Genomic DNA, 10,695 nt, shown 5'->3' with positions numbered 1-10,695 from the left:
ATTTTGTCTGTTTGTTTGCTTTGTTCTGTTAGAAATGTAATATAATGGACTGGTTGCTCTGACACAACAAATAAATTAAGTTCAAAAGTGTCTATCTTCTTTCACTCAGGCTTCCTTATGGAAGGTGACTACGGGGAATACCATTGCTTTGACTATGAGGATCTTTGTTGCCAGTGTGATGTCTCTGCTCTTCAGCCTTCAGTTAAACAGCATTATATGAGTCTACACTGAAAATATAATGCACTTTCAAACTGCAATATATGGCAGTATAGATGGGGCCTGAGAAGAATAGTTGTCCTATCATTCTTCACGGTTGCCCTTATTAGCTAAGTAAAAATATCTGGAATGCATTTACCATCTGTGTTCCAGAAGTAGGTAAGGAAAATGAGATATCCTTTGTCTAAGCAAGCAAGATATGCTCACTGTGTCTGCAAATATAATTTAAAATTACAGTTTACGTTGTATACTTTTTGTACACTGCTGAGAAATAATATGAAATATTTCAAGGTAATTGCTAAGTGACCTTCAATTAACTGAGCAATAAGAGGTCTATTTGCAATTGTGAGAGGTTTTGAGAATTGTGTTCTGCTGAAAGGATTTGATGTTATTGTGTGATATGAGTGACAAACTGAAGCCAAAACAGATAGCTCTCAATAGAAAGGAAGTTTGATAACAATACCCAAGGACAATACCTTCGTTTTATCGTACAAAGCATGGTTATCCAACATCATTTTCTTTTCATGGGTGGCATATCTCTGCAGATCCCGTTCAAATTGCTGCACACACATAAAAGTCTCTAAGTTACAATCACAAAGCAAAGTGAATATCTGAATTCACTAAAAAAAATTATATTCTTTAACAAGTAATTCTGTTTTCAGTGGGGTGTGTGTGTGTAATATTCATAGCATTCAACTTATTGAAGACTAGTACTGAAACAGTCTTCTTGAACTTGAAATTAGTGCATGCAACAGGTTTGCCCCAATTTCCGTGCCTTTAAAACACTGGAGGAAGACTGATCCTTTAAAACTGGCATTAAGGCAGAGTCACCATTTACAAGGCTGTCTGTCAGGTCCCTATTGCTGTACAGATAACATTAAGAAATATGAAATTGCAATCATACATTACCTTCTTCTCTATAATGAAGGTAGCCTCCAGTTCATACGACTTCCATAATGGATGCTCACCCAGGGGGACTGTTTTTTGACATGCAATACTACATCACATTAGCTTTGTCTGATACTAACTGCCTTGCTGATTGTTATAGTTTTATAAGAAGAGATGGTTTAATTTAAACACATACTGGACTCCATTTGCTTGTGACGTGCACAATTTGTCTGAGTCAAAAAAGCTTAGGTGTTTGCACTTTTTCAGCAAGTACAGAAATTAGCAAAGTGCTGGATGGTAACAGCTCAAAGCAGCAATGGAAAATCTGCAGATCTTTAAAGGTGATTGACCTGTGATTCCCATCATTTTCTATTTTTTTCTGATAGTGGAATTACATTTTCAACTTTTTAGCTATGTTTGTTTTAACTGTTGTTAAGCGGCTATGGAAAAGGCAGGATATAAATGGTAAATGATCAACAACAACATCAGCATCAGTATTATTCCAATTTGCTGAAATGGCTTAATGGCTCAAATGGCGAGTAAGGATAAAAAAAAAAGGTCCTGCACCCAGTGCATTTGTCATTTCTGGCATATAAGACTGAAACTGGGAAGATATGGGTTCAAACCTCTGCCAAGCATATTGGGTAACTTTAGTATTCTAGAGCTTTAGCCAAAATGGACAAATTAACAACTTTGATTAGAAAAAAAAAATCAGTAGTGACATTTTGGAAAGACCGTGAAACTTTAATTGGCCATTTGCAAAGAATAATAATAAATATTAACTACAGATTTTGATTTTTTTTTTTTAAATGCAATTTTTTTCTTTATTGTGAACTAAGCATAGCAGTTGATTTAAACCAGGATGCCATACTGCTTCAGAATGTCTGTGTATTTTGCAATTTTGGGCTCCACATTTTTCTCTGCCTGTTTCCAGAGTTTCATCAGTTGCGTTTTCTTTGCATAAGGGAGTTTGGACTTCTGTTTGCACTTTTCCTCCAGGGTGGCTGTGACAGCCTGGTACTTCCACCCAACTTCATGGGCAAGGCGACCCAAATAAGCAAACTTGCATGTGGGCTTAAGGCGGACCACTTTCACAGCTGCTGGGACCACCATCCTCTTGTGATTGTCATAAAGAGGGGGAATGCCATCAAAAACCTTCAGCCTCTCCATGGCAGCCTGACCACGTTTGGTCTTGTGTGGGAGCATTCCACGCACTGTTCTCCAGAAGATTCGGCTGGGGGCACGGAAGTGGTAAGGGCTTGGTGTTCGTACACTTGCGCAGAAAAGCAAGGTATTTAAATTTGTTGCAGTAAAAGTTGCCAGATATGTTAATACCTTCACAACCACAACCTTGTGCCCTAATATGACTTGTTTAGCCACAATGGCCACCAAGCAACCAAGCAAGTGGTCCCAATCATCAATCACCTTCGGCTCCGTCGTGGCTGCTCCTCGGTGGCCACATGGGAAAGAGCCTGATTGTGATAATTATTAGCTAATTTGGAAAAGCTGAAGAAGTACATGGATAGCAATTATAACCAGAGAAGCTACTTTGTATAGTCATGTATAATCTTAGTTAGGAAAATTGGAAATCAAAAGAAAATTCCTTTCTTATTGTTCTTTGTTATTCTTGTTTTCTCTTTATTATTTTTCCTTCCTTTTCTTTGTTTCTGATCTTTTATTGTATTAGAAAATATTCAATAAAGAAAGAAAAAGATGTTTCTTCAGATATATGAAATTGCGTACTCTGTTGCAATATCAAAATTAAGTTTGCTTTTCCAAAAAAAAACCAAATTGAGATGACTTACCCTGGATCCTGTCCATCCCAAGAGAGCAAATGCATGTTGTTCAAAAGGGCTTACAACCAGATCCACCCGAATTGCTTTCCAATCTTTGATTTCTTCCACAGTAGAAGCCACTGGTGAAAAGGAAGTCCCCTGGTTCACTCTTTCCTTGTGTAGTTTTAAAATGGCAAAGCATTTTTGAAAATGATCTAAAGCATCGACTCTTCGGCTTGGCAGCTTTGTCTTCTCAAATGTTGATTCAATAAGATCATAGTATAAGAGCAATCCCTAGAAAGAACACACAATTTACACTTCATCATTTTAACTAATTAGTCATCCAACACATTCATCTCATGAGCAGAGCAATAAATACACTACAATGGTGTAGGAGCCAGTATTGGAAGAGTGAAATCTCTCTAGTTTTGATGAGTTTTGGTGAGCTCCCTGAGAATTCTAAATGTGTGAGCATGTATCTTCAAATCCCCTGTCAACTTGTGGTAACCCCATAGATTCCATAGCATTTTCTTTGGGATACTCAAAGGTCGGTACCTTTCCCTAAATCTCAGATTTCATAGGATGTTGCCATGGCACTTAAAGTGGAATCTTACCACCTCATCACATGGGGGTGGGAGTTGGCCCCTTACCACACTGGGGTTCCTCTTTGGTCACAGATCCTGACAAATGCCATCAAATGACACAGGCCATGGCTCCACCCCATCGATGGCTAAAGCGACGAGGAAGCATTTTAAGAAGCTTCCTTGCCACCATGGTGAGTCTTCTATGTTTTGGATAGCTCCATGGTTCTTAGGCTTTCTCCATCTGATGGAGGAAACAACAATGCGGCAACACGCCTTGCCACGCTCTCCCTTGTGTGATGGGTCAAGCAACAGGGTGCCAACATTCCTTGTCCCGATGCCCTCATGTGATAGGGGAAGGAGGGATATGTCACGATGCCAGGGCTTTGCCTTATTCAGGTAGAGATGAACCAAACAAACACCCAGTTGGTGTTAAACAATTAATTAAAACAGCATTTACTTTCTGACTGTTTTAATAGTCCAAAACATAAAGATATCACTCAGCCACAGAATATAAAACAAAAACTGACAGCAAACACTGTTGCAGGTTCAAGATAACAGCATAGTCAAAAGTCCAGTGGTCAAATGCCGAGGGTTCAATAAGCAAAGTCCAGGGGTCAAGAGTCTATACCGTAGTCAAAAGCCAGTCCAAAGATTCAAGGTTCCAGGGTTCCAAGAGTACAGGATACAGGTCAGGATATCAAAAATCCACAAACCTGGGGGGAAACCAGCAACATCTACCACCAAAATAAAGCAAATACTTTTCTCCCAAAGATCTATCCTAAGGCTAGCTCTTTATATCTAGAAACACCCAGCTGCAACCAATCTCTTGAATGCCCCTTAATTGCTTTCACCCATTAACTCTTACTTAACAGATTACTCAATCTTTAGAACTAAGACTTACATTAACCCTTCTATCATGAACTGCTAGGCCTGCCACCACCAACCATCATCAACTGCAGAACATGATACATGACAGGAGGGTGCATGGCTTGCCGTGAGGTGCCACATGCGCCTTCCATTTCGAAGGTGATTGCCGGTGAAACGGGACAAGGGAGGGTGCTCATCAGTATGATCAGGTATTATATGTTATAACTGTGTCGTGTAAAAAGGCCATAAGAGAGAAATCCCTCTTAAGAACTTCACTGCCTGTCAAGGGCCACTTGATAGCTACTAGATTGATTACTCTTTCCAGACAGTTAGATAAATGCCTCTTAGAGCTGCAGCCAGTTCACATTCTTATGGCTTTTAGGAAAAGGTTTAAAAACAACCACCAGCTCTTCAAACTCAGCTTCTCACTATTTTGAGTCTTTACTGATAAGTCATTTTAATAGCTCTACTGGCTGTTTTTTAATTATTATTTATTTTAGTCACATTGTTGCCTACTTCAATGGTTATTTTACCTGAAGCCAGTAGCAGATAAAAAGCCATCACTGGACCAGAGCCTGCTTTGCTGGACAGCAGAGGCATCCAGAGGGTGAGAACTTTACTTTAGAACGTCTGCCTGGGGCCAGTCTCTTCAAACATACTGGTTGTGGCCCCCACAGCGCTGTGCAATCTCACCTGATGGGACCGGCAAGGAGGAGGTGAAAAGGAGGGCAGGAGACTTCAGCTCTTCCAAAGTGGAAGGTGCAGCCTACACACCAACTCTTCTCGGGGGCACCCCCCCCCCACACACACACACACACACACCATCCTCAGTCTTATGATACCACAACTGATAAAATCTATGTTCCTCTGGACTTTTACCAAACTGATCAGTAGCCTACTGCCAGCATCAGATAAGACTTCCCCCCACCCACCCCTCAAGAACCTCATATCACATTTACCATCCCCCCAAAATACCCAGGACATTTTTTACCCTCCTCGTTCTGTATTCAATCTGTACCTAAAGAACATTGTGTCTTGTGGGATGGGGGGGGGGAGCAAGGGAGGATATAAAAATGAAGGGCTGAAATGCTATGAAAAGAGAGGTGGGGGGAGAGAAGAGGTTAACACTTAACATTGTTAATTGCAACAATAATATGTTTCATGTTTATGTCTGTGTTTGATGTTTTTATAGTTTTAATGGTTTTAATCTACATTTATGTGCTATTGATTTAGATATGTAATAGATAAAGATTAGATAGATGGGGGGGGGGGGCAGGGGATAATTCCATCTTGTCTCCTGCATATGTCATCAGTTGGGGACCCCTCCACCCAGCACCAACTGCTGCTCTGGGACAGAGTGAAGAGAGAGAGGGGCCAGGGGACAGTTCCACCTTGTCTCCTGTGCTATGCTAATAATATAATATAATATAATATAATACAATATAATATAATATATTGTATATACATATAATATTTATAATATAATGTAATGCAATGTAATACTAATACTAATAATATGATATTATCATTAATATATTTTATATTACATGTAATATTACTAATAATATTACAATATAATGGTATAGTACAATATAGTAATATAGAATATTGATATTGTACTATGCTAATAATATAATGTATTGTATGTATGCCACTCTGAGTCCCCTTTGGGGTGAGAAGGGCGGCATATAAATGTTGTAAACAATAAATAATAATAATAGTAGTAATAATAGTAATAATAATAATAATAATAATAATAATAATAATAATAATATATGTGAGGCAATGAATTTGCCATTTATTTTGTTGTAAACTACTTTGAGTCCCCCCAGGTGTGAGAAAAGCGGTATAGAAATGCAGTTAATAATTCAGTAACTAAATAAATAAAGGTGGGATACAAATGAAATGAATAAATCCTCCATCCATGTGTCCATCCAATATTCCTCTGGTCTGTTCTCCCCCTCCCATCACCATCCTTCATAACTGTTTGCACCACCTACAACCTCATCAGATGAAGGCAAAGAAGTGTCTTCTCCCCACCAGCATGGTGTCCCCTGGAGCCCCTCACATGATTCAGGGCAACTTCTGGCTCAGGCTCCTTATACAAAAAAGGCAGAGGAACTGAAGAGAAAGCAGGGGATAGTGGGAAACATCATGGGAAGGGATGGCACAGACTTCAACACAGTTCCCTAAGCTGCCCCATGATTTTATCTGCTATCCCCCACTTTACAAAGGGTCATCTGATAAGGTCATTAAAGAAATTTTGGGAAAGTGAACCTGACATCAAGAGACTCTTTTAGGATGTATATAGGTGGCAGCAGTGGAAGGGTGGCTGCTCTTTCTCAGTTCCATAATTCAAGCAGCAGATGTTCATCCCTCCCCAGAGTTGGAATTGTGAGGGACAGCACTGGTTCACTCAAGGAGAACAGTACATTGGCAACACCCAAACCCACAACCACAAACACAGGTTCTGACAGAGAAAAGAAATAAGCTAGATCTTACTTGTAAAAGCACTAGGCCTGGGTAACAACGGAAAAATTTGTTTCTAAAATCGATTCGTTTTTTGGGGGTTTTTGCATTTCGTTATTTAAAATAATTACAAAATTTTCCTTTTAAAAAGTTCGATATTTACGAAATTTCGTAAATGTGAAAAAATTACAAAACATTAACGAAACGATTTCCGAAACAATAACGAATCGATTCGTTAATGGCGGACGCGACCGCGAAATACGCTAAAAAACCTCCAAATGGGACAGGGGGAACTTCTGAAGCTTCCCTCTCCCTCTGTTGTTGACTGTTGGTGTGATATTATAATTTTTTTTCACTAATTAAACAAAAAACAACTATAAAACTTGCCCCAGACATGCGGAAATAATAACGAAACGACCTCAAAACGATAACGAAACGAATACATAAAGAATTACAAAGCATTTACAAAACGTATTTAAAAATTCGTTTTTTAAAAAAATTGCTCCAGAATGGTTTGTTATCGCTTCGTAATCAAGAAAATTAACGAATTATTAACGAATTATGAATTAACGAAACGAAACCGCCCAGCCCTAAAAAGCACATGAAGTAGCTTTAGTTGCAATACGTCTGCATAATCAAATATATGGCTTAGAAGAGGGAGGACAGAGTAAATGGCTGCACTTTAGAGTAGTACAAGAAGAAAGAAAGAGTGTAGTAAAGCAAACAAACAAGTTCTGCAAACAAAAAAGGAGCAATTGACGAGTATAGCCATACAAAGTTTGTTAACTCTAACACCCAGACTAAATCAATCTAGCAATAATTTGTCTAAGCGTTACAACCAACCTCAAGATTTTTCATATGGTGAGGGGGTAGCTCAGTGGTGCTCCATCCAGACTACATAAATCTAGCAATAATTTGTCTAAGATTACAACCAGCCTCAAGAGTTATTCATATGGTGAGGGGATAGCCCAGTGGTTCTCAACCTGTGATACTCCAGATGTTTTGACCTTCAACTCCCAGAAACTTCCTGACTGTGAGAGCCGTTCAGCAGTGGAACTCTCTGTCCCAGAGTGTGATGGAGGCTCCTTCTTTGGAAGCTTTTAAAAAGAGGCTGGATGGCCATCTGTCAGGGATGCTTTGAATGCAATATTCCTGCTTCTTGGCAGGGGGTTGGACTGGATGGCCCATGAGGTCTCTTCCAACTCTATGATTCTATGATTCTATGAAATCCTAACAGCTGGTAAACTGGCTGGGATTTCTGGGAGTTGTAGACCAAAACACCTGGGGACCCACAGGTTGAAACCTACTGGAGTAGCTGGATCTGGTAATCAAGTATGTATTGTTCAAAACCAAGCAAGATATTGTGAAAGATAAGGGAAACACTTGCTCAAGCACTTAACCCCATTTCTGGCAGTAAAAACACAACAAATTAAATAGCTAACAACTTGCTATCCTTTCATGTCAGCCAAAACCTGTTAGCAAAGGTGGCTGCTTCCCTGTGCATAATAATACAGCTAGCCTCATTTGGATCACACACCATTTCATAATAACTTTCCTTAAGAGGAATCATGTACATCAGGAAAATACATGATGACTTTCTAAATTAACATCATCACTCCCTAAATGACAGTGAAGTTAGCAAGCCAAAGATTCCTATCTTCACCCATGTGGTCCCTTCTAACAGATGTTGCGGAACAGCATGGGATCCACTAATACTACTCCAGAATTCTAAGCACTCATTCTTTATTAAACTCAAAGAAAAATACCCACTAAATATAACAAAGTAGAATGCTTCATGGAAATTTGAACTAGCTCTTTCATAGCAGATTTTCATTAGCTGTGTTGGGGTGAGGGACTTTGCTCCCTCCAAGCCCGTAGCCAGGATTTTGATTCGGGGGGGGGGGGGGCTGAGTCTGAGTGAAGGAGGATCTACCCTAGCAAACATTTTGTTTTGTTACCCCAATACCCCCATGCATATGGGATATATTGAGTATGGTGATCAGATCATGATATGAATAAACATAACAATTTAAATAATGCACCAGTAAAGCCTTCTCGCGGACCACCATGAGAATTTCACACACACCCCCTCCCCGGCTACATGCCTGGCTTCCTCCATACGTTTTTGTACAAGACATGCACCCATTCCTTGTCTTTGGCTATTTTGATTCTGGGAGCTTAATCCAAAATATATGGCAGGGCAAAGACTCCCCAGGTATGAAAATATAGTTTAATGTCACTACCGCAGGGTCAAAAGAGTCAATAAATTTAGTACACATTGAAAAGAGGGATACTCCTTCAAAGGATAGAAGTCTTCTGATTGTTATGGCATGTGCTTTGAATGGCATATCTTGCATTTAAAGATCTTTGTTTTGTGATTGCTCATTAGATGGTTCGGCCCAGCGTAACTGTCTGAACGTATCTCCTTCTACGTCCCATCTCAGAGTTTAAAATCTTCTGGGGAAGCCCTGCTTACGGCCCTGCCTCTGTCACAAACTCGCTTGGTGGGGGCGAGGGACAGGGCCTTCTCAGTGGTGGCCCCCTGCCTGTGGAATTAACTCCCCGGTGAAATTAGATTATCGACATCCCTCCTTTCTTTTAGAAAGAAGTTAAAAATGTAGATGTTGGACCAGGCCTTCGGGTAATTTTGCTGACAATGACAGTGACAATGATGGCAATTGCTATGGAAATGGACTGTGGACATCCTTGATGGAGTCTCTACAGAATTCGGCTCAGATAAGACCACCAGGCTGTTATTGAAACAGATTTTAATTAATTAATGTGATTTAATGTTCTAAATGCATGTAATTATTGGATTTTATTGTGTATTTTATTATGTGCACATTGGAGGCATCGAATTGTTGCAGGCTGGAAGAAGCCCTGAGTCCCTTCCCCGGGGGGTTGAGAAGGGCAGGCTACAAATATTTGAAATGATAAATAAATAAATTGAAGGAGGCTTCAAGGGTCTCTGAGTGAAATTAAGTAAGGTGCTTTGAATGAAATTAACAGCAAAAGAGAGACATACCCTTTCTCTGTAGAAAAAGAGCAGCACGGAAGAAAATGTTTTTAAGAAACAAGATGTGACATGTAGAGGTACTTTTCTTACACAGGATGTGTTGTGGTTAACTTCAAAGGTTGTTTTTGAAGCACAGAGGCCGCATGTACAAGAAGGTACTTTCCATCAAAAGGCCAAGAGAGGGGGCTGGAAAGAGAGTACTTTCCATGACAAAAAATGTTCTTGTTTACTTGAGGTTATATATTTGGTGGTCAAAAGCCAAAGGGACACGACAGTCACTTGAAGGATAGCATCTGTGTATTTTGCCTGGCTGTCCGTCTTCTTCATGAAGAAACTAGAATAAAACCTTGTTTTTTTTTATCTTTCATTGGGACTGTCTCCTTCCTTTCGTGCTCCCGCAATGTGGATCTAAGAAGACCCAATTTAGGGTCTGTAACAAAAAAAAATAGAAGAGAACCACAGGCTTGATTTGCAAGTCCAATTGCTGAGTAATATTTCTGAGGAAATTCCATTGTGAGAGAGGAAAAAATCTTCATCATTGGGAATATTAATTCCTTTAATGTCTATTCTAATTTATACAGGAATTGCAAACAACAATTTAAAATATGTTGTTGAAGGATTTCATAGCCAGAATCACTGAGTTGCTGTGAGTTTTCCGAGCTATATGGCCATGTTCCAGAAGAATTATCTTCTGACGTTTCACCCACATCTATGGCAGGCATCCTCAGAGCATTCTGAACCCCACCAATGACAGAATTGGGGCAGAGTTCCCATGCAGAACCTCCTTGAGGTCTGCTGGAAACTAGGCAAGTGAGGTTTATATATTTGTGGAATATCCAAAGTGGGAGAAAGAACTCTTGTCTGCTTGAGCCAAATGCAA

The 10,695-nt window shown here is 39.7% G+C and overlaps 1 pseudogene; it reads right to left on the bottom strand.

Moving 5' to 3' along the window:
* Positions 1 to 1,914: 1,914 nt before the first annotated feature.
* LOC132769903 (large ribosomal subunit protein uL13-like) lies at positions 1,915 to 2,665 on the bottom strand (annotated as a pseudogene).
* Between the last annotated feature and the right edge of the window lie 8,030 nt (positions 2,666 to 10,695).

This window comes from Anolis sagrei, chromosome 3, assembly GCF_037176765.1.
Source record: "Anolis sagrei isolate rAnoSag1 chromosome 3, rAnoSag1.mat, whole genome shotgun sequence".
NCBI classification, from domain to species: Eukaryota; Metazoa; Chordata; class Lepidosauria; order Squamata; family Dactyloidae; genus Anolis; species Anolis sagrei.
Note: the sequence above shows the minus strand (reverse complement) of the source record. Positions and strands in the feature narration are given on the sequence as shown.